The 27,146-nt window shown below is 38.2% G+C and overlaps 1 protein-coding gene across 18 annotated transcripts in view; it reads left to right on the plus strand.

The window, feature by feature from the left end:
- ENOX1 (ecto-NOX disulfide-thiol exchanger 1) overlaps positions 1-27,146 on the plus strand; it is a 616,720-nt gene that overhangs the window by 96,863 nt on the left and 492,711 nt on the right. For 9 of the 18 annotated variants that reach the window (XM_074387775.1, XM_074387765.1, XM_074387773.1 and 6 more), the window contains one exon: positions 19,502-19,604. The exons of 3 other annotated variants lie outside the window; for them this stretch is intronic. The gene's annotated coding sequence lies outside the window, so the exon portion shown is untranslated. Of the gene's footprint in view, positions 19,605-27,146 lie in introns of all 18 variants that reach the window. 6 more of the 18 variants (XM_074387776.1, XM_074387772.1, XM_074387762.1 and 3 more) reach the window with 2 other exon arrangements.

The raw sequence follows: 27,146 nt of genomic DNA on the forward strand, positions 1-27,146 counted from the left end.
GGATTAAATGAAATAACACAAATAAAGTCCTGGTATGTCCCAAGAGCTACTTAAGGTTATCTTTTGTTATGAAGTCCCAATATCTAAGCCTTACCGATTATTTCTTCTTTGTTTAGAAGGTCAGGCACTTTTCCTTTTGTATTCCAATCATGACAGTGGCAAGAGCCTACTGAAAGGTTATCCTGAAGACTCATACATGACTTTTGACTCTTTGGTTTCTGTATATTGGTAAAGACTTCACTTATATCAAGAGATTTCTGAGTGTTTCAACCATGTAGCTTGTGTGTGTGTGTGTGTGTGTGTGTGTGTGTGTGTGTGTGTGTGTGTGTTTCTTTCTGGGTTTTCTAAAAGGCAGTGGCAAGTCTGTTAGATTCTTGAGGAAGGCTAATTTGATAAGTAATGGGTATGCCTCCCAGCAGGCAAAGGTGTTCTCATTTCTCAGAATGCCTAGGAGACAATACTAGCTGAGCTCAAGGTTGAGCTCACCGTCATCTGAACGTCTAGAAGGAGAAAGACAGCAGAATAATACACATGTTCATAATTCATTAGCCTTTATTATACCATCAGCACCTTAAAGAACAAAAAAACCTGTCACCACGTAATGCCTTTCTTTCAGAATTCCCTATTCAGTTAAGGCCTTACATAGTTAGGGCATGAGTTGCCAAGTACACTAACTCATTTCTTCATGATGTAAACCATGAACAGGTTACTGCTCAGAGGTTGGAGGGCCTACGTTAGGACAGCCTACTTTAGGCATATGGCTGTCAGCTGTGCCTTTACACTTTCGCTCACTTGTGCTCCCCTGAGAAATGCCATACTCAACTCCTTACCATTAGCTGTGAGTCCTACACAGTGGCCTTGTTAGCATCAAAAAACTTCTCTTCTCCTCTGCTTTCCTGGCAGCAATCTACCCAGGGGAATAGGAGGAAACTATGCAATGCAAGATACAGATTGCAACTGCTGGGGAATGAGATTTTGTGCAGAAAATGTGGATCAACTATATCCGGATATAGGGAAGTATGAAGAGACCCATTGTGGGAAAGTGTCATCTGGGCGAACTTGAAAGCTGTGGCAGACGCTTTGGCACCAAGTTTTGTTTAAAGCAAACACTGTAGAGAACGGCCTTGGAGATCCTGAGAAATTGAGGAAGAGCAGCATGATTTACACAATGAGGCTAAAAAGAAAGCAAATGCTTATGGGACAGTAATTTCTAAAAAACTGTCAGCTCTAAAGAGACATTCTAAATACGATTTATTTTTGAAAAACATTGCAAAGTTTAAGTATTTATATTGGTGGTATATAGCTATGATCATGATTTTTTTTTGTTTGGCTGAGTATAATATATGCATTCCTATTTTATGATTAGGAAAAATATTGCTCAAAAAATCTGTAAAAAGACAAGATTTTTTTATGGTTGAGTATGACTGCTATGCAGAAAGGAACATTGGCTTAATTTAGCTCTTATTCATTCCTTCCCTCCAAAGAGGTCATAGCAGTTGCTGTGGTAAAAGTAACATGGGAATTAAATTGCTTCTGAAGATTACCTGTTCTCTGTAGGGTGATAGTCCTCAGAGATGGGACTCAAAAACAAATACATTATTATTCCTCAATTGTTACCGTCACTAGTGTGGATTAGAGGTGCTATCGTGAGATTGATGAATCTGCTATAAAAGAACTTTTGATCACCCTCATGGCTACTCAGAAGGTTGTCAGAACTTATTTTAAATATCTGTGCTAGGAGACATCCTGGAATATCTGACTTTTGCTCACCTTCTTACTTAATTTAACATGCCCTTCTTTCCCTTTGACAATTCAGTTTTAGTGTCCCATCAAATATAGCTGAGTGAAATCCTTTCTGACCACTTTAGTTCCTCAATAATTGAGATACTTATGTCTACCACACAGTCAAGAGCTTGACATTTTTCACATATATTGCTATTACCAGTTAAAATATCACTGCTTAAAGAATTTAAAGGGGCAATAAGACAATTTCATAAATGGCTAAAGTAGAAGATAGACAAGGACATAGGCACTCAAGTGAGGGAGATTTTGTTTCTGGTTAGGACAATCTCATGGAGGAGGTTACACTTTAAGGTAAGCCTTGAACATATTGGGTTTCAGCAGGTGAAGTTGCTTCCTTTACAAACATGTACATCTTCATTATTTTAGGGGGTAATCTGTGGAGACAGAATATGAGTTCTCTTCCTATAGTGTCCTTTGCGACACATGCTTCAGTGGCTGACACAGAACCATGCCTAAATATATATTTGTAGACTTGAATTCTGACCAGAGGCAGTGAAATAACCACTTCTCTATGGCAGAACAGAAGGTTGTCTTTGTCCAGTAGCCCTGGAATGTTTTTCAGATGGGTATGTACCCCAATGCTTGCTTATTGGACCTGACTGCTTTGATGTCATATTAAAGAGAAGGTGAAGGAGTGAATGGGGTTCTGAGGGGAAAGCCTGGTTGAGCCTCCACTCATCTTTGGAGGTGAATCTGTGGCTGCTTCATCTTGGGATGAAAATAAATCATTCCAGAAACCCAACTGAAGTTGGTGTATTTTTAAATCTCACTGTCTCTTGTCTGCTTCTCTTGTCTTTGATGGATCTGCTTTGCATCTCATTGGGAAAGGTTATAATGGACTGACGAATAGCCATTACGTTCGTGTAATGCATCTCTCCCCATCACCAGCTGGACACCAGACCTGCTTCTGTAACTGTGGAGACACTGCAGGCCCTTATGAGCCCCCGACTTCCTTCCCAACCCCTGCCTCTCTTGCCATAGGATATTGAAAGGCAGTTAAGGAGCTTGTATGGTGTTGGCTGAGGGCTCAAAGTTTCTTTTGCGTTGCAGCTCACCCCCAAAGAATTGCTCAACAAGTGCCAGAAACTCAAAGTACAACACAACAGCCAGTTCTAAGAGGAGAGTTTCTAAGTAGAGTGTCCGCCACTGACTTTGGCCTAATTTGTCATATTTTGGCTGATGATTCCAAAGGTAAAAGATGAGATACCTTAGATTTGACATGCCACATTCTCCTTCTGAAGCTGTTTGTTTTACTAGCTAATGATTTTATTCTGTTACATCAAAAACCCAAAGTTTATTTTACAAGCATGGCAACTAGCCCTTATATGAGTAGTATTCCATAAGCCCTAAGCGGAACACATAAATGACATCTCAAGTGCCAAATTTTTTCTAATACCTTTTTTTTTTTCTCTTGCAGAATTTTGAAAGCAGCTTAAATCTAATTGGCTCCCCCAGGACCTCAACCTATTATATTTGTGGCATTTCTTTTTCTGAGAGGCATCTGGAGAGACTGAACTGCCACTGCTAGCTGGCATGCAGGGTGGGAGGATGTAGCGATGTATTTTCTCCCCTTCCTTAGAAACTTTCAAATCTTGGCTCAACTCTTTCTGAGCTTTGAGTGTTTAATTTTTGCAATTGTTTTTGTAATGTTGAATTCTACTTTTTTTATTACTGAATTTCATATGAATGAGAATGGCAACCACAACTGCCACCACCCATGGTGGCCAGTCTGCATTTGCTATGAAAGAAAAATAAAGATAAAAAGGAAAACAAAACACATAATAGTAGTATAGATCCATGTAAATAATACTTAGCAAGCATGGTTCTAATAAACTGGCTTTCTGCAGGTCTAGTCTACTAAAAGTAAGTACTTCTTTACATCATGGAACTGAGTTAGTTGATTCAGATGTTCCTATTACCTTAACAAGTGTGAAGAGACTGCCAAAACCTTTCTCTCAGTCACGGTGAGTTCACATCTTTCTCTGAAGCCCCATATAGTGAATGAAGCAAATGGAAGGGAAGATAGCTACCCTGAATACTAGAGAAATGAGGAGAGTATAAGCACACCAGGGGGCTTTGTTTCTTTCAAAATGTTTGCTTTATCCAGATCCTTATACTTAAAGATCTGAGATATAACAACAGAAAAGTACACTTATCGGGTCCATTTAAAAAATGTATTATTATAAGGCTCTGCTTTCAGAGCCTCAGTCTTTCATTGTGGTGTTGAAGGCTGAGAGTAAGGAGTGATGAATGTGTAGGAGGCCATAGACTTGATTTGGGCAAAGCATACTGAGGACATTCTGAGGCCAGATATGAAAGCTTGTTGAGTACAGTGGGCAGGCAGTGGGGTTAGAAATACCATATGGAGAAATGGCAAGAAACTTGTTCCTCCTTTGGAAGATAAATGATTTGAAGTCCGTATATTAGAAGAGCCTTAAAATATTTGATATCTCCTTCTCCTAAACGCAGGCCAGACAAGTGACAACGAGAATATGCTGAAACTTTAAGTGCCTTTTTTTTTAGATGGTGTCTCAGTCTGTCACCCAGGCTGGAGTATAGTGGTACAATCTCGGCTCACGGCAACTTCCACCTCTTGGATTCAAGCGATTCTCTGGTCTCAGCCTCCTGTGTAGCTGGCACTACAGGCGTGTGCCACCACACCTGGCTAATTTTTTGTATTTTTAGTAGAGACAGGGTTTCACGATGCTAGCCAGGATGGTCTTGATCTCCTGACCTTGTGATCCATCTACCTCGGCCTCTCAAAGTGCTGGGATTACAGGTGTGAGCCATCACTCCCTGCCTTAAGTGCCTCTTGATATTGTGTGTGTGTGTGTGTGTGTGTGTGTGTGTGTGTGTGTGTGTTTTTTATGGTCCAAATGGGAATATCTGTTTAATTGCAATCTGGTTGTCCTGTTTTTGGTTAGACAAGACCTACTCAAACGTAGAGAAATATAATTTCAGGCTTAGCAAGCAATAAAGTCAATAATAAAATATATTTATTAAATTAAAAACAGTAAGATTCTTGTTAACTCATTTAAAAAATTCTTAAGATTTTCTTCCCAAGAGAAACATTTAAATGTCTGCCAAATGGAATAAAGGCCAGCCATATTGCATTTGAATAAATGTGTACATTTTGTTGTCCTAAGGGAGACAGCATAAATTTAGGGAGTCCGGTGTTAATTTTGTTTGTGCCATTTATAGAGCTATACAACCCAGGGAAAATGTCTTTGTCTCATGAGCCCTTAGTGTTTCTCATGTATAAATTGAGAGGATTGGGTTAAGTGGTGATTTCTAAAGCCTTTTCCATTCTATAAAACATATAAAGTCTTTCCTTATATTCTATAAAACAAAAGTATAAACAGGGCAAAGAAAAGCACAGAAATGGTTAGGATAAAAGTGCAGCTCAATGCTTGAGGGAGGAGTTTTTGGGAGGAGAAGGGAAAGGGGCAGGGCAGGGCTGCAGCAAGTGTGGGGATCTCTCCAACTTTAGTTCAATGTCTGCCTTTCTGATGGCTTGGATGATGCAGAAATGCACCTCCTGTTTGCGCCCGCCCCTTTCCTGTCATGTTTCTCTGTTTCTTCTTTCTTCACACCTCCATTCGCTTACCATCTCTATATCTCTCTGAGGAATAGGTGTAGTTAGGATTTGTCAGGAAGAAACCAGAACAAGGATGAAAGTGGGAAAAATCATTTTCCAGATTGTTTTTGTCTTTTCATTTCCTGGCATCTGTTATAGCTTCAGTTTTACTTAGAAAAAAACGTTCATAGGTTGTATGTTCACAGTAATGATAATGATGATGACACTAACCTTGAGTACTTGCTGTGTGCTGGAAATCATTCTTAATGCTTTAGAAGTAATTCTGTATTTAATCCTCATAACAACACAATGAGGTAGGTACTGTTATCATCCCCATTATGCAGATAAGGACACTGAAATCAGAGAGGTCAAATGTCTTATCTCACATATGAAAAAAATATAGCGGCAAATGAGTAAAGGGCCTAGCCATGGATTAGAAAAACATCTCCAAATAGAAACTAATAATTACAAAAGTTACATACTGTTTACTCAATTTGCTTCGTAAATGCTCGTTGAGTAGGTATTGTGCGTAAAGTGAGGGACAGAACAGTCCTCCTTTGACTATGATCTCTCCTTAAAGCTCTTACCAAGTTAATTTTGGTGAAGGTGGGGTCTTATCCTAAATCATTTTTCAGTGTCACTGCTGTATGCGCTCAGTCTTGCTGCATCTTCTCCAAGGCAGAAATGACGTATATTTTTCATTTTAACTTTAGAATTGGTATACTGCTTGGAGAAGATACTATACTTTGAATTGAATTGAAGGAACATCGTCCTATCTGGAACAGAGAGTTGTCTGTGGCTTCTCTTGCCAGCTGGGCCTCCAGGGGCAAAGCTGTGCTCAGAACGCCTTCCCAAGGTTCTTGCTGAAAAATGTTTGACTTGTTTGAAAGCATCTACTTCCTTTCTGTGTACAACTTATGAAACTTCTTTTAATTTAGAAATTTTAGTTTTAATAGTTAAACCATAGTTTAAGAAAGTTTGATTGCATTTCTGTACAAATAGTAAAAGTGTAACATTACACAAATATGCGAATAAATTAATATATGAACCAAGTAAGTGGTGTTTGAGGAAATATCTACAAACAAAAGGTCAGTGAAGCACTACATTTAGTTATTCGAGAAAAATCCTTTTAGGTTGTTTTTGCCTGAATACAGTTGACTTCTTTTGAGATATACTAGGGTTTTTTATTTATTATGAACATTTGACACAAGGGAAAGAAAAGTATCAGTATGTTTACACTCCAAGGTCAATATGTCTACTCCTATATTTGCTAATAAGGTGAGAGAAAGAAGTAAGAGAGCTAATCTTTTGGGCATTTGTTTCCATGGCACACAGATAATATCTTTTTGAAAGGATTTTGCATTTGAAGGCAAAGGATGCATTGTTTATTCATTGTGTCCCCTAATAACTCACGTATCCAGTGGTCATATTTCCAGCAATTCTATCATCTGGGAGCTTAGGAGTATTAGATCATAGAATATTAGTGTTGAAAAGGATGTTAGGGATAATTTAACCCAATTGTCTTATCTCACATATGAAAAAGTATAGCTGCAAATGAGTAAAGGGCCTAGCCATGGATTAGAAAAACATCTCCAAACAGAAACTAATAATTACAAAAGTTACATACTGTTTACTCAATTTGCTTCATAAATGCTTGTTGAGTAGGTATTATGTGTAAAATGACGGACAGAACAGTCCTCCTTTGACTATGGTCTCTCCTTAAAGCTCTTACCAAAATGTGTGTGTGTGTGTCATGAGGCCACAGATAAGAAATAGCTGGGAATTGTTCCTGGTGAACCCTTTGAAGATGACAGGGACTTGATCTTATTAATTCCCCAGTGTCTCATGGTGCTGATCACAGGAAGAAATGATCATGGTATAGAAATCTGGTCAGTAGATTTGGTATGAGCAAATCTACTGACTTAAAAAAACCCTCAAGGAATTATTATTTTTCTTTATGGTGTTAAGTCTAAGTTCATGTTGACAACTGAGTCAAGAAGAGGTTAGAGTTCTTTCAACCTGCTGCTTAGCATAGTGATTGAGTGTATATTACATTTTTGAAAGCGTTCAATGAAGAGAGTATTAGTGCCCAAAAGAGTGAGCTTCAATTCCCTGGGAATTTTTTCCAAAGTTATAAAAATGTATTGAACACCTGCTATGCATAACAACCTATTTCTAGACCACGAATAGATAAGATTAATGTTAGTAGAGGGGAAATTGAGTCATTGTAAATAAACTTGATGTTTGGCCGTTAACTTTACAAGCAGGTTTTATATACTGAAACACCATTATCAAGGTTGGTGTTATGAAAGGGGTCATGCTAAATGTGAGACAGAGAGAGGGGAGAGGATAAATAAGTTGTATTAACTGCTGCAGCCTAGGCAGTGTGTCAAGTGTCTGACTTCATTTTATCCTCACAGCAATCCTGTGTGGTACTCAGTGTTGTTACCATTTTGCTGATAAGGAAACTTGGAATCAAGAGGTGAGGTAATTTGTTTAAGATGATGTAGCTGACAAACAGCTAGATTGGTATTTGTATCTCTGAAATTCCAAAGTCCAGGACTGGGCCACTGTGCCTGAAGGAAGTGGCATTTAACTCTCCAGCTGACATGGAGTATAACTTTACAGACATATGCATTCATCCATTTATGCATTCATCCATTTATGCATCCATCATCTATTTAACAAATATTTGAAAACCAACTTCATGCCAGACTGTAAAAGAAGAGGCAGAGCCAAATTTATAGAAAAAATTGAACTACAGGATACTATATTACATAATAAAAGTATATGACAAAATCATAAGAATGTGTTGTTTTTTTTTAATTAGCCTGTGGACTCAGTACCATTACTTTAAGATTATATTTTTTATATTTGGGTTTTTTTTATTTTTATAAAATATTAAGTAGATATAAATTTGAAATTAAGTCATTTGTAGTTAGCAAATCCATTTTAAAAATTTCATATTGATGTTAAACTGCTGATGTTGGCCCTGATGTCTAAAAGAAGGCAAGCTTTCTTTTTCTTCTCCATTTTCAGAATGATAGCATCCCCATTCAGCCTCCTGGATATATTGGATACATATTTAGCACCTCCCAGATTTCCAAGTAAATAGAGTATCAAATGATGTTTTATTGCCTCACCAATTCTGAAGTCTTAGTGAAGTCTAAATTAGTAAAATGTACAGAATAGAGAGTTAGAGAACAAGACAAACTAACATAAAATATTTAATTATTCTTTATCAATTAAAAATAAAGTGAAACCTAAAAATAAATGAAAATAACAAAGAAGAAATAGACTAATAGTATATTCTAGAAAGCACAGGATCACAAGTCAGAAGACCTGGATTTGAATACAGATTCTTTCACTTGTGTAGCATTGTGTACGAGTCTAAATTTCTTTGAGCCTGGATATGTTTGTTTATTTAATAATGTTTATGGCACAACATTGTGAGAACTAAAAGATACCATAGATATAAAAAAAATGCTTTGCAGAGAAAATTATAGTGTCAAATTGTGTAAAGATCTTTATAGAATCATCATTATAATAATTGTCACCTCAAGGTGTCAAGTGAGGATACTAGGGATTTGACATTGGGCTCAAGAAGTGAAGGGAAGAAGAGAAATAGAGCTCTAGAGAGAGGTTGTTTTGTGTGTGAAGGGAGAAGATTGTCAGTATTTGTCTTATTTTTGAGTGCCCAGTTTCTTGCCCTTTTTAGTTTAGGTGGCATTAGCACCCTACAGCCTCCTGCTTGCAGCCTCAGAGACACCTGTACAATGTCTCATAGTGGCAGCAAAGGCTCCCATGTTGAATCTTTCTCATTCCTGACCCATTGCTTCCTTTTGGCCGCTCCCACTAATGTGCCCTTTGCTCTCCCTGCCTCCCACCATCAGTCCATCTCCATGGCTGACTCTGGCTCTTCCTGGGAGCAGGCTTTCTGAACCCTCCAAATTACTCCCAGTTTGCCTTCATTCTTGCCATATGCCTTTCCTATATTCTCTGCAAATCTCACTGACCACACTCCCAGAAAGGAAAGAAAAATTTGATGATATGAGAAAATAGGAAAGTGATGTGTCCAGAAGTAAAACGGGTTCTGTAGGGCAGAATGGACAGGGAGACAAGGCCTTGATGGAGGGTCTTGGCAGGAGACTCGGTGGGCAGTTTCAGAGGGTCACCCACCTGAGTGTTTAACAGCAGGGCAAGTTTCAACTCTACTTTGCATGTGCTGAGAGCGTATTACTGTGTACCTTTGTGAGAGTATTGGCAAGACAATCAGTAATAGATAGAAATGACTCCATCTTCATAAGAAGGCAACACATATGACCACCATGATTTCAGTCCTGACAAGTGATTTTCTAAATCTGTAGACCGGAGGCCAGGGTGCAGCTGATCAGGTATCTCAAGCTTCTTTTTCCTGAACCCCTTTCTGTGGGTGTTCTCAGTCCAGTTATATCAGGCTTCAGTAACTGTGATCACTGTGATTGTGCATAATTGCCTGTTGTTCCTTAGTGGGACTGTGCTTGCAAGGTAGGGGTCCTTTGGAAAAATATTATTAGAGAAAAGCAGCAGAGAGGAAGTCTGCAAGTCAACAAGAGAAAAACCATCCCACGTTTAGTAGGAACAGAAAATGTATGACTCACAGGGACAAACACAGAGGCGGACGCTGCTTCATTGTTTCTCTGTCAGACTTTTAAATATGAGGTGGGAGTCCTCACAGCTCCCAGGGAAAGCCTGGTAGATGAAAAACGAAAGCATATTTTTGAAACTTGTACAGGTAGTACACAGACTAAACAGTGTGTCCAGGCTTCCCAGTCCTGCCCCTAGCATGAGTCTTCTTTAAATATGATCTGACTTATTTTAGTGGTAATTTCATCAGATAAATTGTATTCCTTTAAATAATGTTACAAACACCAGATGTGTGAACTCTTTGGTTCTAGCGTTTTTGTCTTTTTTCCTAAAATGTGTGCTGGCTGTGCTTTTGATGTACTTCGAGAAACCTAAAGACAAGATGAAGAATTCCAGATGAGGCTCCTGAAAGGCCTGTGAGTCCTGGGTGTGTGTTCCTTCCATTCACGAGGAATCTCCACCTGTTCAGCCCTCAAAAGGATTTCTAAAGAGCTGCGGTAGAGGCCTTGTGGTACATAATTTAAATATCTGTCTAAAAATCTATGCCACAATATACCTTAACATTTGATTTGCTCTCTGTAAAGTTTGCTTTGGTGTTAACGATCTTTCAGTTTTATCAGCCACATTTTATGGATTATTAAAATAGTGTCTGTGATGGGATGAGTAAAAAGAAAATGACGGGTAAGGCAGCAGCACCCTCACCCTTACCTCATCTGAAAATGTTCTCGCACTGAGGCTAGTGCCTACAGGGTGCCCTGTGTGCTCCAGATGATAGACAGAGCGCGTGATGTACCACAGGGACTCCTGAAAGGAAGCTGGGTCCCTCCTTTCAGCATTGCTGACTGCTTGCTGTGTGACCTTCAGAAGACCCTTCACCTCATTTGCCATCAGCTTCCTTGCATGTTAATTGGGACAATAACAACCCTGGCTCTCTGTTTTTCGAAAGATTGCTGACATGATTTAAAATTTGCTTTGAATTGCAAAAAAAAGTATTAAAAATTATGTATTTACAAATATTCATGTATATATGCATATACATGTGTATATGTGTGCACACACACACATTTGCTATTCACGCTGAGGCAGAGATCAAGCAAGCTGAACTTGATTTCCCTTAGTGGACTGAACACTCTCACTGCTTCCAGAGATCTGTACCATGGCACATGGCACCTTGTGTGATTTCGTAGCCAGGGTCTTCCCCATCTCAGTGCATGGTCTCTTCTCCCATTCAGAAATCATCTTTGATTCCTCTTTCTCCTTCATGCCCTACATACAATCTGTGCATCACCAATCCCATCAGCTCCTCTTTCAAATCCATCTACTTCTACTGCTCTGATGCTACTATCCTAGACTAGACCACCATCATCACCCTCTGTTGATTGCCCCGCTGTGATCCATTTTCCATACAGCAGCCTGAGTGACCTTTCAAAAATGTGGAACACGTAATGAGAAGCCCTACTTGAAACTATTCAGTGGCTTTTTGGTGCTTTTAGGATGAAATTCAAGCTTCTAACCATGGTCTGCCTGGTTTACTCTAGTCACACTCCTGGTTACCTTGTTCACTGTGCGTTAGCCAAGCTGGGCTCTTCAGTTCTTTAGCTCACCACATTCTTTCTTAAGGATTTAAAAAACAGACTTTATTTTGGAGGGCAGTTTTAGGTTACAGCAAAAGTTAGTGGAATGTACAGAGATTTCCCATGTAGCTCCCACATGCATAGCTTCCTGCATTATCAGCACCCCCCACCAGAGTGCTACATTTGTTAAAATCCGTGAACCTGCGATGACACATCATTATCATCGAAAGTTCATCTTTTGCATTAGGATTTGTTCCTGGTGTTGTACATTCTATGGGTCTGGATAAATGTGATAATGACATGTATCTACTCTCATAGAATCATATGGAATAGTTTCACTGCCTTTAAAATCTTCTGCCCACTGCCTATTCCTCCTGCCCTTCCCTACTCCATAACCCCTGGCAGACACTTATGTCTTCACTGTCTTCATAGTCTGAGTTGTCCCTCAATGTCATGTAGTTGGAGTGGTATAGAATGCGGCCTGTTCAGACTGACTTCTTTCACTTAATAATAGCTTTTAAGGTTATTCCATGTCTTTTTATGACCTTGAGGATTTGCTGTAGTTTTTCGCTTTGCTTGGCTTTAAATTTTCACCTTATTTATCTAGCCTCTTGTCACTCTGTTGCATTTTCTTCATAGCTCCTATTGCCCTCTGACATTCTTGTTTTGCTTTATTTCCTGTCTTTTTCATTAGAACTTTAGAGAATGAGAGTCTTGTCTTGTTCCTGGCTTGTATCCCCAGTATCTAGAACAATTCCTGCTGCATAGTACATACTCAGCAGACATTTGAAGAGTTAAAGAGTTAAAACTTGGACATTCGTTCTTTTTAGCTTTACTCTTACGGTGACAAGAGTCTTCTCTTCATTCACTTTGCTCCAGGTTTTGTTCAGAGTAGAGGCAGAAATTCATGTTAAGTCACTGAGTCTGGGAATTATTTCTTGTTCACCTTTGGCTTCGGAAGCTCTGCTGGTTTTCTGCTGAATTTAATGGGTCTCCAGGCAAATGGCAGTTTGGTAGCCTTGGTGGGAATCAGTCATGCTGCAAGAGTGAACAGAGGCAGTAGAAAATTATTAAAGGAAAATTGCAGAAAAGTATGATTTAACATTTATTGAGTCACACATTGTACTCAAAGCTGTGTATAACATAGAAAGGAATTAGGAGACAAGTCAGATATAAAATGAGTGAACACATACAAGCACACAAATACTGCAGAGAGATATTTCTTCAGATGCCTTCTTTGATTTACCAAACTGTAGTCTTATAAAAAAATATAGGCTACTTCAGGAGAGAAATAGTGCAGCCAGTGTTTGTGGCCCATTTATGCCCTTTGGGGCACAGAGAGGTTTGCAGTTTCATTACTGGTTTTTAAAGAAACTTTCTCTTAGGCTAGCAGACTTCCTAGAGAGGCCAAACCAAGTGAAGCTGAGTTAATGTTCTCATTAAAATGTTAAAGAGGCTTTATTCTTGAACAACCGAAGCTGTAATTGCTTTATCCTTGTAAACTATGAAAATATGCGGTCATCTCTTATAGAGGCATTCACCCAATCCCTCAGTCAGGAAGAGCCTTGTTTAGTGGAGGGCTTAGCTGCACCTAGGGACTGAAAAGCAGATCCTCTGGGTGGTTCCTGTCTGTCAGGGATATGGTACAAGTGGTGGTAAGGGTACTCCATCAATCTGTTTTCACTTTGTAGATCTTGTTTTGTAAGCATGATTTGACTATTTGAACTTGAGTTCCAATTTGGAAATCATATGAGAATTGAGCATGTATATATATACACACATGCAAACAAATGTTATGGAAGGAAGCAGGTTTTTAAAAACCTGCTTTTTTAAAAAAAATCAGGTTTATCTTTTCCATAAACCATAGCTTATTGAGATGAGAGTAGAAGAAATTGAAAGATGCTGATGTACTGGTGAAACTAAACAAAGAATCAATCTGGAAAAGGATGGCATGTGATTTGCAGGGTGAGAAGGCATTCAGATCTGGCTTTAAAAGGTAACAGACTTTTTTGTCCCTACTTATTTCTGTCTTTCAATGCCCCAGTACAAAAACATAGCTGTAGAACTGTAGGTAGTGAATTCAGATGGCAAATGCAACTATGTTTTTCTTTCTGGAAATGAAATAAGGATGAAGTCAGACTTACAGGATTAAAATCATAGAGCTATAGTTTTTATATAACTAGGAAACTTATATTGGAAATCTCAAAGTGAAATTTAAAGAGAAAAAGGTTAGAACATTTTCCTTTTCTCTGTTTCCTTATTATTAGAACCCTTGTTTGTTGAATGGTAACAGAACTAGGCCTCACGACATGCAGACGTAATATGAGCAGTACCTAGGGATTGCTTTAAAATGGTGTAGAAGGAGAAAATAGCTTTTCCTCATTCATCCTAAGTTTGTGACTGATGCCCCTCTTAAAAAGACATTAACAAGAGAAGAGCATACAAATTTATTTAATATAAATTGTACCTGACAAAGAAGCTTTTGTGTGGACGCAAGGACCTGAAGAAATGGTTATACTTGTGTATTTTTATACTAGGTGATGAAAAAGTGGATAGTTGTAGAGAAATAGGATTGGATAAAGGGAATATTATCTAATGGTAGAAAAGTGGGAGAAATTTTCCAAGGCTTTACTTTAGTAAATTTACTTTAGTAAGTACTTGCTAAAGTATTTGCAAAATACTTTACTTTGGGTTAGAGCTACACTAAAATACATATATCCTAGAAATGTCTACGTTTTCTTCTTCCAAGGGTCAAATCTTTTTCAGATGTAAGTGCAGGGCATTTGTTAAAACTGTCTCAAGTCTGCAGGGATAATGGAGTTGAAAGATACAAGAAACTCTCTCTCTCTCTGTGATAGATTGGGTAGGTTTCTAAAGAGTTCTTTTCTGGAGGGGTGATGATCCCAGTCCAATGATGTCAATGGTATGAATGGTAGAAAGCACCTCTCATAGTTTTTTTTTTTTTAATTTTTTTTTTAATTTTTTTATTTTTATTGCATTTTAGGTTTTGGGGTACATGTGATGAACATGCAAGATTGTTGCATAGGTACACACATAGCAGTGTGGTTTGCTGCCTTCCGTCCCCTCACCTGTATCTGTCATTTCTCCCCATGCTATCTCTTAGTTTTTGAACACAAAGTAGATTCTAATATCTGCAACACTATTGGTGATATTTAATAAAATATATATTTTAAATTATTAAGAGATTTAGAGCAAGATATAACAAATTCCCACTACTAGCTCTTCCAGTAAACTCTTGGTTGATTGGGGAACTGCTAACCTAGTTCCTGAATTCAGAAGTGAATCCAGAGAAATAGGGATCCTTGGGTTCTATCCAGACACAGCTCAACTTGTCTTCACCTTCTGCAAAATAGGATTCCAATCCCTTTCCTGATCTTTAGAGCAGATCTATTCTGGAGGTTTCTTTTTGGCTTGCCTAGGAAATCATAGTGGGCTGTAATCAGGTCCTGATATTCCAGTATAACTCAGAAACCTTTGAAGGAATGTAATGCTGTAATGAGCCCTTCAGTAATAATGGGATATGTATAGAGAGTATCATGGGAACAAATAGTAGTTTTTTAGAACTTTTGTTTGCTTTCTAGAGTTTTCCATTTCATTTGCTGACAGAATATTGTCACATCTGACTGCTGAGCATCTCTGCCCAAAGCAGCCCCTCTTTTCATTTTAGTTCTTAGAGGTAAGTTATATCCAAGACCCTATATTGACCTTATGATTAGATGATGTATTAGTTGGTTCTCACACTGCTATAAAGGTACAAATGGAGACTGCATAATTCATAAACAAAGAAGGTTTAATTGACTGACTGTTCTGCGTGGCTGGGGAAACCTTAGGAAACTTAGAATGATGGTGAAAGGGGAACCAGACATATCTTACAGGGCAGCAGGTGAGAGAGAGAGCACAGGAGAGCAGGCAAAACTGCTTTCTAAACCATCAGATCTCCTGAGAACTTACTATCATGAGAACAGCATGGGAGAATCACCCCCTTAATCCAGTCACTTCCCTCCCTCAACATGTGGGGATTGCAATTTGAGATGAGATTTGGATAGAGACATAGAGCCATATCAGCTGTCAATGCCAAAAGTCTAGGGGAAATTTTCAAAGCACATTATTGTGTGATATTTTCCTTTAAATACTGTTTTGGTGGTTTTTTTTTGTTGTTGTTGTTGTTTTTGTTTTTTTTTTTTTTTGAGGTGGATTCTTACTCTGTCGCCCAGGCTGGAGTGCAGTGTTGAAATCTTGGCTCACTGCAACCTCCACTTTCTGGGCTCAAGTGATTCTCCTGCCTCAGTTTCCTAAGTAGCTGGGATTACAGGTGTGCCAGCTAATTTTTGTATTTTTAGTGGAGTTGGAGTTTTACCATGTTGACCAGGTTGGTCTCAAACTCCTGACGTCGAATGATCCACCTGCCTCAACCTCCCAAAGTGCTGGGATTACAGGCATGAGCCACTGCACCTGGACCCGTTTTCCTTCAAATACTTAATTCAGTTATGTCTTAAGGCTTATGTTGATTGGCCAGTGATTGTTTGGCTAGTCAACTCATTCATGCAGCAAATATTTTGGGAATATGTACTATATTTCAGGGGCATATATGGTATATAGGGGCTGGGATAAAAAGATTGGGAAATCAGATTTGTTTACAAAGTTTTGTTGATAGTTCATAGGTTGAAAATAAAGAGTGAAATACCTAAAGGAAACCAAATTGCTTTTCTGCAATTCAAAGGCTACATGCAAGATTGCCATATCAGAGCCTACTCTGTAGAGTTCTCCATTAAGTGCATTTCATGTGGGAAGTGGTACCAGATGTTTTCTATATTATGATAATCTTCATATATTTATTAAGCTGTAACTTATAAGGCTTCCTGATGGGGCATTAAATGAGGCTCTTTGTGTGCTACACTGTGTCATTGTAAAGAAGCACTCTGTTAACTCCTGCCGTGTCATTTATCTGGCTCTTACTGGTAATGAAGCTTGTTTCAGTCATTCCAGTAGGGTTTTGGGGATATGCACAAAAAGGAGTACGTGTAACAAGAGGATTGGTTTCATGGTGGGTTGGAGGAAATACACGTAGGGAGAACTCGGGGTAGAATGAAGCCTTTTGTCTAATATGTTTTCCATTTTTATTCGAATAACTCAGAATTGTACTACATTTTAAGAAATGCTAAGAAAATACTAAGTTACTGCATTTTTGAAAGTTTTTTTTTTTTTCTCCCTCAATCACTGACCTGGCAGTAGGTTAGGAGAATCCAAGAACTCCGAAGAATTACAATGGTACAGTAGAGGAGTCAAGCAATTTTCCTATCATTTCTAAGCTCTGTGCTTTGCAGTAATGGTCATATACCGACAACAGAGGTTTGATTCCAGAAAAGAAAAGAGAGCATAGAAAAGGGAAATAAAAATGTGGGATGTTAGTGAAGAAAAGGGAAGAGAGCAAAGGAAAAAAGGAAAAAAGATGTTTTGTTGTCCTTCCTTCTCTTTCTCAGCGTCTTCTTCTCACAAAAGGAAGGGGTGGAAAAATGGGCAGATTAAAAGGTAAAGAAGTGAGTTGAATTAGAGATAGAAGGGTACTTGGAGGTAGTGAAGGAGAAGGAAAGTGAGTCAGAGAAATCACAAGAATAAGTGAGAGGGAAGGAAATGGGATAAGAACTGTTTAAATTCAGGAAGAAGAGAGGGGCTCAGAGAGGGGAGTGGACACTTTGGTCACACTGAGAGCCTTCAGTTACTCCAAGCAGGGCATCTGCCAGATAGCCAGTGTCCCTTGCTGAAGACATTTTCCTGACTTTTGTATTAACTTCCATGTGATTCTCTTTATTGTCCCCTTATTGGTGGTGGCAGTTTCGTCGACATTCTATGTGATCAAATAGCAAATGTGTAGCTACAGTTCTGCTATTCCCGCCCCCTTACAATTTGCAGCCAACTTCTGAGTAGTGCATCTTGTGTTTGACATTTGCCATTCCTCCGTGTCTTGTAGGAGAGTTGAAGGGGAAGAGAAATGTTCCTAAGGGCTGTCACATTTATAGCTCATGCATTCAAATACTAAAGAAGCTGAAAAAACTCGATAAAATCACATTTTGATATTTTTTTTGAAGTAAGATAGTTGACTGTTGCTGGTCTTGGTCTAGTGACCTGCCCTAACCTAAGGCCACAGTCACTATACCTATAGGTGCATTGCTTCAAGACTCAGCTCAGGAAGCCTTCCCAGAATTTCCCACCTAGGTCAGGTACTTTCTAAGTGTGTATTAGTACCTTCCCCCGCCCCTGCCTTCCTGTGCTGACCTTTTCCTGTTAGATCTGTCATGCTGTGTGGTAATTTTTTTTTTTTTTTTTTTTTGAGACAGAATCTTCCTCTGTCACCCAGACTCTGGTGCGGTAGAGCTATCTTAGCTCACTGCAACCTCTGCCTCCTGGGTTCAAGCAATTCTCTATCTCAGCCTCCCGAGTAGCTGGGATTACAGGTACCCACCACCACGCCCAGCTAATTTTTGTGTTTTTAGTAGAGACATGGTTTCACAATTTTGGCCAGGCTGGACTTGAACTCCTGACCTCCTCATCCACCTGCCTCGTCTTCCCAAAGTGCTGGGATTACAGGCGTGAGCCACTGCACCTGGCTGTTGTGTGGTAATTTTTATCCTTCCACTTTAGGCTCTTTGCACAGTATTCATTATTACTGAGCACCTCGTTATGGAACGAATAATGTCTATCTTTGATGTCTACAGATGCTGATCTTTAGAGTGTAAAATAAATTCTTCTAAATTTGGCTATGCTTTTTGATACCTGTTTACAATTAGTCTGCATGTTCTGGAAAGAAAAGAGATGTAGCCAGTTGTAAGGTGTTTTTGGAGAGTTTAGTAGGATATTTGTTTCCAGATTCATGTAACTATAATAAAGGATTTGGGATTCCATTAAGTTTTAGATACCAGAGGATGGTCTTGAAGTTTGGGGACAACCTATTTCTTATGATTCTAGGACTCCCGGGCCTGATGGATAAGGCACTTTAAAACCATGCTTCTCAGACTTTAATGTGCGTAGGGATTATCTGAGGATGCAGATTCTGTTGCAATAGGTCACAGGTAGGTTCTCAGATTCAGCACTTCAAGCTCCTGGTGAGGCTGATTTCACTGCCTATGGACCACACTCTGAGTAACAAGGCTTTAAAACACTTTCTAGAAAATAAAGCTGGGCTTTATCCTATGAAAATATCTAGGAGCACTTTATAGTTTCCAGAACAACAAATTTCCTGAGGGAAAGCTTGTAAGTGTGTAACTCTTATTTCAATTTGGAAACTTGCAAGAATTTTTCACACTTAAAAACAGTACATCTGATACTAGTCAACCCCCAAAACTGCTTTTTTAAAAAAAATTTATTTATTTTTTATTTTTATTTATTTTATTTGTTTATTTATTCTTTTTTTATTGCATTTTAGGTTTTGGGGTACATGTGAAGGACATGCAAGATTGTTGCATAGGTACACATATGGCAGTGTGGTTTGCTGCCTTCCTTCCCCTCACCTTTTGAATGACATTTTAGATTGTACTACCCTGAATTAACATATAGCCTGATTTGTTTAGGCTTTCTTAGATTTGGGAAGCCCTGGTCCTAGGACTGGCCTTATCTACTTTAGCAAGAAAAACTACTTTTAAAGCAGAAATACTGTTTGAAAGATTGACAGTTCTAAGGCTTTGTTTATTATGAGACCTTCACATTTATTGATTGTTACCAAGTTAGCACCATACAGAGACCTTCTCCAAGGGCATTCAATCGCAATGGCCAGAAATGGAAAGGGCTATGTTCAGCTCGAACTTTGCAGGCGAAACCTTGCATCTGCTTACATAGATAGGTTCAGTCACCTCTCTGAAATTGATGTTTGAAGTTTTTTTCTAACAAGATGGCCTTTATTTTACAGGTCCTTTGCTGCCAGCATGCTATCATATTTATAGTATGTGGAGGAGAGAGAGCTCACCATGCTCAGGTAAAGGGATGGTATGTGCACCACAAATAACAAGCAGGTTAGTTATCTCCCACCATATGGGAAGGGATTTAGTTTGATTATACCTCTGGCATTCTTAGTTGTGTCTAAGTTATATCTGGGTTTCAGGGCCTGTGGCAGAAGATCTCAGTGAACTAACATGTATTTGGGGAGCATTTACAAAATACCTATGACAAGACCTCTGTGACCATCCAGCAATGAAACAGGACTGGTCACTTGAAATCTCTTTCCAACTTCTACAGCGTTTACATAAAATTACTACTGTTGTTCAACTTTATCAGCTTATCATGAGGCCTTTATCTTTTTAACATTTATGTAAATAAATGAATACTGAAGACTTCTAATTAAAGTCTTATCTCTGTCCCCTTATCTAAAGGTATCCTTCTAAATTTCCTTTGTATTTTCTTTTGAAATAAATGCATGTCTCAGAACTTTGATTTTCCCAAATAGGTCACTGAGATTAATTTTCCATAAACCTTTATTGCTTCTGTTTCTTTCTAATCATCTTCTTAGAGGATTGAAAAGTCCTCATTGGGTTAGTCTCTCCTTAGGATATGAGCCATCTTTTTCTTTGATGACCTCTATAGAACTGATTTGGATGGTGGTGATCTATTGTCCAGTAACTAAACCTGGACTCGTTAACTGAGCCAAAGCTTCTGTAGATAGACCCACACTAGGAGTTCTGATGACCACGGCAATGTTGTTATTGGTCTTGCTTCTTTGGTGACCCAGTATGTATTAGTTTCATCTGACTGCCTTAACAAAGCATCACAAACTGTCTGGCTTACACAACAGTAATGTATTGTCTCACAGTTCTGGATTCTGAAAGCCCAAAGTCCAGGTGTTGGCAGGGTTGGTTCCTTTTCAGCCGTGATGAAGAATCTGTCTCAGGCCTTTCTCCTACCTTCTGGCAGCCTCAGGCATTCCTTGACTTGTAGATGGTACTCTCCCTGTGTCTTTACACTGTCTTCCCTATGTGTGTGTCTGTGTCTGTGTCCAGGTTTCCTTTTAGTAAGGACACCAGTCATATTGGATTAGGGCTTACCCTACCGACCTCATCTTCCCTCGATCATCTGCAAGGACTCTATTTCTAAAAATGTCATATGTATGAGAGATTTAGATTGCAGCATCTTTTTGGTGTACACGATTCAGCAGATAACACTATGTGGGTGCTGGCATACCTCATTTTATTGTACTTGGTTTTATTGAGCTTTGCAGATATTGTGTTTTTTTTATATATTTGAAGGTTTGTGGCAACTCTGCATCCAGCAATTCTACTGGCACCATTTTTCTAACAACATGAGCTCATACTGTGTTCCTGTTTTAGCAATAAAGGATTTCTAAATTAGGGTATGTACATTGTTTTTTAGATGTAATGCTATTGCACACGTAATAGACTATAGTATAGTGTAAACGTTACCTTTGTATGCACTGGCAAACCAAAAAATGTGTATGACTTGGTTTATTGTAATAATCTGGAACAGAGCCCATAATATATTCAAGGTATGCCTGAATTGAATTCCTCTAGATACCCCTAAAGCATCTAGCATGGTGCCTGCAGCTTAATATTTGTTGAATTAGTGAATGGCGCAGACCATAAAGGCCATGGCCAAATTTAATTTGACAAAGCAAAATGCAGTGACCAGAGGTGGACAGGTATTATGCCGGCATTTGTCCTTAGTGAACTCTTGACTTCAGGATAGTCCAGGCTAAACAGTATCATAAATGAGATAAGAGTTTTCCTTTAAAGGTAGTGGCAGGTGGGGTTTTTATAAAATACAGCCCTTTGTGTGAGCTGGTACTGCTGTCTCCATTGGCATCACAGGTTGAACTGCCAATTTACATGCTGCCTCTATCAGTACATCAAGATATCGTTCCAGCTAATTCAATACAATTTAAATCATACTTAGCCGGGCTATTCTTTCTTTCCAGCTGCATCGCTTTGCACTTATTAAATTTAACATTCTGTTCTCTGGCTTTAATCTCTAAATGCTATCCTGAAATAGATCTGCCCTAATCATGTCTTCTTCCTTCTTTATGCTTCCTTTAGCTCAACATTATTACAAGTTACCTTTTAAGTGTTCAGATTTGGATGTTGATAAATTATTAGGATACTAGTCTCAAGGTAGCACTTAAATGATCTATCCTTTAGAGTTGCTTATTTGGGAAACCCTTTATTTCCTCTTGGGATAGTGCTTTCTAGCCATGTCTACTGTTACTTCCAGGAAAGGATTACCTTTTTAACAGCAAAAGGAAACCTCCTGCTGAGGTGAGTGAAAGTCCAGGGGCAGATCTCCTGGGAGTGAGGCAGGCATCTTTAGGAGCCCTGCGAATTCGTTTAAGCCCCGGAATTAGTGCTGTGTGCAGCTGCTGTAAGCAGTCAGGCCAATGTCTAGATATTGACTGTGTGGGTCAGGCCCAGGCCTCCAGGAAGTCTGAGCTGCAGAAAGGGTGGAATCATTTACATATAAGCTTTTACAGCCCCACAGGAACTTCTGCATTCCTGCAGGTGGGGCTGCAGGCTGTCCCATGGCCAACTGATAGCATTGGCTTAGGCAGCAGTGAATTTATAAGATGATAACAGGCAGTAGAAAATGAAAATGAAAATAAAAATTCATTTTAGCATTTTTCACACTGACATTAGTCCTAAAAAAATTGGTAAATCAAACAGCAAATATTTATGACGTGTGTGATGCATGCAGGCACAGTTCTACCAAATGCCAGGTATAGATGTATAACTTCATCCTGTGTCTGCACTGCTTACTTTGCTTTTCCATTTTATGCAAGAGCTTACTACCCTTCATTAGAGGTCTCCTATAACTTTCCTGTGAACTCTGCTAAGTGTGGCTTGTGGGCGTGTCTATAGGGTTTCATTAAAATTGAAACAGTTAATTTGTTTTGGTTAGACAATGATCAAACTAAGTGATGGCAGGATAGCCCTTGCCAGCTGCAGGTAGGGCTTGGTGAGCAATTATATGCTTGTAATTCATCTGTCCCAAAATAGCCAGTGAAGTACTCCACAATGCGCGCTACAACAATCATAACATCCCAATAAGTCTTATTTTAATAATCAAGTAATCTTACATGTACCTAATACTTCTCTATTATTAAAGAGAAAATAACCCAGAAATAAAACCTCAGGTGCCTTGAACATGAAAAACGAGTTTGTTACTGTTGCTTTGTCTGTACTCCATTTTGCATTCTCTAATTTCACTAATCTTACTCTTCTGAAAACTCAGCTATAAGACTTTCATGGAATTGATAATAATTTGCTAACTTGTTAGACTCTGATTTTAAAAAGGGGAAAATGAGAAAAATGATTCTTATGTCCTTTTAGTTAATAATTAACATGGTTAGTTTTTCTTAGATCTCTGACATTACAATGTAATTATGATATTATGGAAAGTATTTTAATTAAACAAATTATACTTCAAAATTTGAACACAAATCAGTTAAAATATGAATCTTAATGTCTGCTTTCTGTAGGATCTTCTTCCTCTCCCTCTGATGGTTCCTTCTTTGTTTCTTTTAAATCATGAGTTTATGTTAAGTGCTTATGAGCTGATAATATAAAAGTGATGAAGAGCAGTGGCTTTTGGCAGGGAACTCAGAAGGTTGGAATTCTCTTCATCTACATTTAGTTGTCACTAGGCTCTGTCAGATTTCTATAATTCTTTTATATTTTACTTTCCTTTTTTAAATCTACAGTTATTTCTAAGCATTTCTCTTTTTCTTGCTTGTTCATATGACCATTCTGTTTTGTTTGCTCGTTGGATCGTTCATTCATTTATTTGCTCATTCATTCATTCATTCATTCATGTAGTACCCTTTTGACAGGTGCCAAACATTGTTCTGGGCATAGTATCAAGAATATTATAATTTATATGGGAGATAGCAGTTGATTTTTGCATGACTACGATGGAGCAATAAAACTAAGTATACCTTTTATATAGGAAACAGAGCAACTAAATTGGCTTGGGACAATTAGGAAATACTTATATAGAGAGAATATTTTTTTAATGGAAATTAGTAGGAGATGCGTGGTAGAGAGAGAACATTCTAAAGGAAACAGAGGGTAGATTAGCAGAGAGGTATGACAGGGCAGGGCATGTTTGTGTATTCCATGTTGTTGAGATATTGCTGGAGCATAAAGTCAGGAGAGGGATATAGGGCTAGATGAGACTCTATAGGAAGGCAGACATTAAATCTTGAAGGTCCTTTGACACATTGTTGAGCCCTTCTTTGTTATGTCTTCAGTTCATCCTGCTCCTTGCAGGGAGAATGGCTGTGTGAAAGAGTGATTATATCCTGCCAAACTCTTCCTTTATGACCCTTGTTCTGGTCTCACTGCTTCCAAAGGGAAGTCAAGTTTTCTCTCTTTAATTTACTCCATGGAATCATTTACTCTCCTAGATTTTCCTGTTTTGCTTTTCACACAGAATTTGTTATTTTGCTCTTAGATTCCATTTTCAAAATCCTCCCCTCCTTTAAGACCTCACTGAAATTCATATCCTTTATGAAAACTTTCTCTACTCATGAATGATTTATCCCTGTCAATTCCAGAACTTTCATTGCAACTTTCTGCATATTGCAGTTTTCACATGCTTCTCATATGTCACAAGTTATTTTTATAGCATTCTCAGACTATCCACATGTTGAAGAGAAGGGCCATATACCTACCATGTATCCTGTTTATGCTGAAAGTGCAGCTTCTTGCATGTATTAGTAGTAGACATTGCATGGATATTTGTTAAAAGAATAGAGGAAAACAGAGTTCCTTCAATTTGAAAGGCTGATACAGAGGTGGAACTGAGGGATTGATTAATTGTCATATAGAAGGGGTAGGAATTAACATAATATCCAGATGAAACTCTTAGAGGGAAGAATAATTGTCAATGAAGGTAGAAAGATTGCATTAAACAAAAGACAGGAATATATACAGAAAAAAGACACAGTTTGAAAATCAATTAAACTATCCAAAGGTTTAGGCATGGGGAGAAGATACTTAGGAAGCCATTTAGCATGTGTGATTGTCTTTAATAGTGAGTGACAGATGGAATAACAGGTAAAAGCACCCATATTGAATGAAGATGCTCTGCATTATTAAATAAAATGGCCTCTGGAAAACTTGATTTAATTGAAGACTTCTCAGTTGCAGATCTGGAGACAATAACAAATTCAGAAATATATTTATGAAAATCTGTTGCCAGTGAGCTCAAAAGACTGTAATCTTACTACTTGTGATTTTGAAAAGGGTAAACATGAAAAACTGAAAAGAGTTATTGATTAAAGTAGTAATATGAACAAGAATAGTGGAATTAAAGTAATTGAGGCAATATTGGGCCTAATGGACCTTGTTCTCTTAATGCCTTTCTTCTGCTTTTGTATTGAGTTGGCCCCAAAGTCGATAGGACTATGTGCACAGAAAGAGAAGGACATGATGGAAGAATTAGTATTGCTGTCTATGAAAAAAATCAATCTGTTGTTCTTACAGAAGAACATCAATCAGTCTGTGAAATCAATTAACTGGAATTTTTTACATTTGGCTTCTAAGATAATGAGACAAATGATGAGAAAAGACTGTGTGCCTTGCATATAGTGGATACTCAGTAAATGTTTCTTGAATTGAAAACCAAACGATATCGTGGATTTAGTTTAAAAACTACTTCAGTGTAAGTCCTTTTATCAGTCCTAATTCAGTCCCATTTCTTTTACTGGACTGCCTATATCTATAGTACCGTAAATGTAGATTGCTCATTTTTATTGATTCTTGCTCTGAAGTGAGTTCTCTCACATTTTTACTGCCAAGGAAAAATGGCCAGCTTCACGTGACTTTGTATCTCTGTATTATTTAGTGTCTTAACTGTTTTCTGTGACCAGACTTTCTGCCTTATACGGTATTGGCAGATTACATTTTTTGAAATATCATTTTGCCAACACTACTCTCTATTCAGAAAACATCGATGTCTCTCTGTTGTCTACAAAATTGTGGGCTCGTTGTACGTTAGAGTTCATTTCCCACTACATGGCTTTGAAAGCATCTGTGTTCAGACTTGCCCAGCCACCCGTCCATACTTAACTTCCACCATCCCCCTACCCAGACACTATGGGGAAGATAGATTCATCTCTTCATTCGGTCTTCCCATTTTGCAGCACGCACAATGTTCTGCATGGAATCCTTCCTCTCATATCTATATCCATCCAATTAAAGTCATTTCTGCTCCAGGCAATATAGTCCTTAAAACTGCACATTATCAAAAGCTGTGCTAGAAAGACAATTATTTCAGTAGCATAAATAGTGTTGGGGACTTGAGAGTTGCAGGGGCACAATAACAAAGTTGTTTTACCTGAAGTTATTTAAATAATAATGGTATTTTCAATCTCTGTAAAATTATAACTTTAAAACCTGAACATCACAAAAAACGATTTTGTTATATCTCTTTTTATAAGATTGTAGTGAACTAAGCTTGTATTTAAAAAAATTGTTTCAACATCTTAATGACCCACTATTGTGAGAAATGGAGAATAAAGACACTTAAAGCAACTGTGTTGTAAAAAGAAGAGCTTTTATTTTTTTATTATGCCAGGAGCTCTAGTCTGCATAAAATAAATCTTATTCCCCAATCAATTGATCACTTTATACCTAATACACATTATGCAAACTCTGCAGAGGAGATGTCTATAACGCTTATTTTTCAAAATGTAGTTTAAGGTCCTTTTTCCTCTACCGAGTTTGCCTTTTACCATTCTTCCTTGCATGGGGATTTTTCTCTCTGCATACTCTCTTTTAGGTTAATTATCAATTCAAGGACCTCTTTAATTTTCATCTTTTTGAGAATTTGTAGAGACTGTTTTGAAATAGAGACATATTCTTATTTTCCACAATGTCCAATACATTGTTAAGGCAATGATGTACTAGTTTATAAGAGCTTGCAATTATTAAATTCAGTTTCATCCAAATCCAAAAATTGCTGTTTTCTCTACTTTTTGTTTCTCCTGATCATTGGGCCTTGTTTTAATGTTTTTTTGGGGAAAAAAAGAGTAATACCCATTTTGATGTCAATGCAAAAGGATAAAGACTAACTGATAGGTTTCAGATTAAGGATAAATACATGTGTTAGTTCCTGACCCTTCCTGAAACCTCACTAAAATGATGTTTAAGAGATTTTTATTTTAAAAGGCACACACCAATGAGAGCAAAGAAAGAGGGCAACAGTTACAGCATTTGGGGATTTGGTATATAGATAGATGGGTGGTAACTTTAGCAGACCTGAGAAAGTGAAGTTTTAATCTAGCAGAAGAGAAAGGAAAAAGGTAACCCATATTATACTGATGAACTCTGCGAAAACTCAGGAACAAGAATCCCTGGAAGGGAGAGTGAAGATACAGTTGAGAAGTATTGGTTGAAAGTTCAGATCTTGTTCCTAACTTTATACAAGGAGGAAACTGCTCCTTCACTCCAACAGAGGGATGGATATTATGTTTTCTATAAAGATGGCAAAACAGAAGATTTCTGGATTGAAAAGTACCAGGAAAGGTTAAAAGTGGTATAATATGGTCC

This window comes from Saimiri boliviensis, chromosome 16 (assembly GCF_048565385.1).
Source record: "Saimiri boliviensis isolate mSaiBol1 chromosome 16, mSaiBol1.pri, whole genome shotgun sequence".
Taxonomy (NCBI): Eukaryota; Metazoa; Chordata; class Mammalia; order Primates; family Cebidae; genus Saimiri; species Saimiri boliviensis.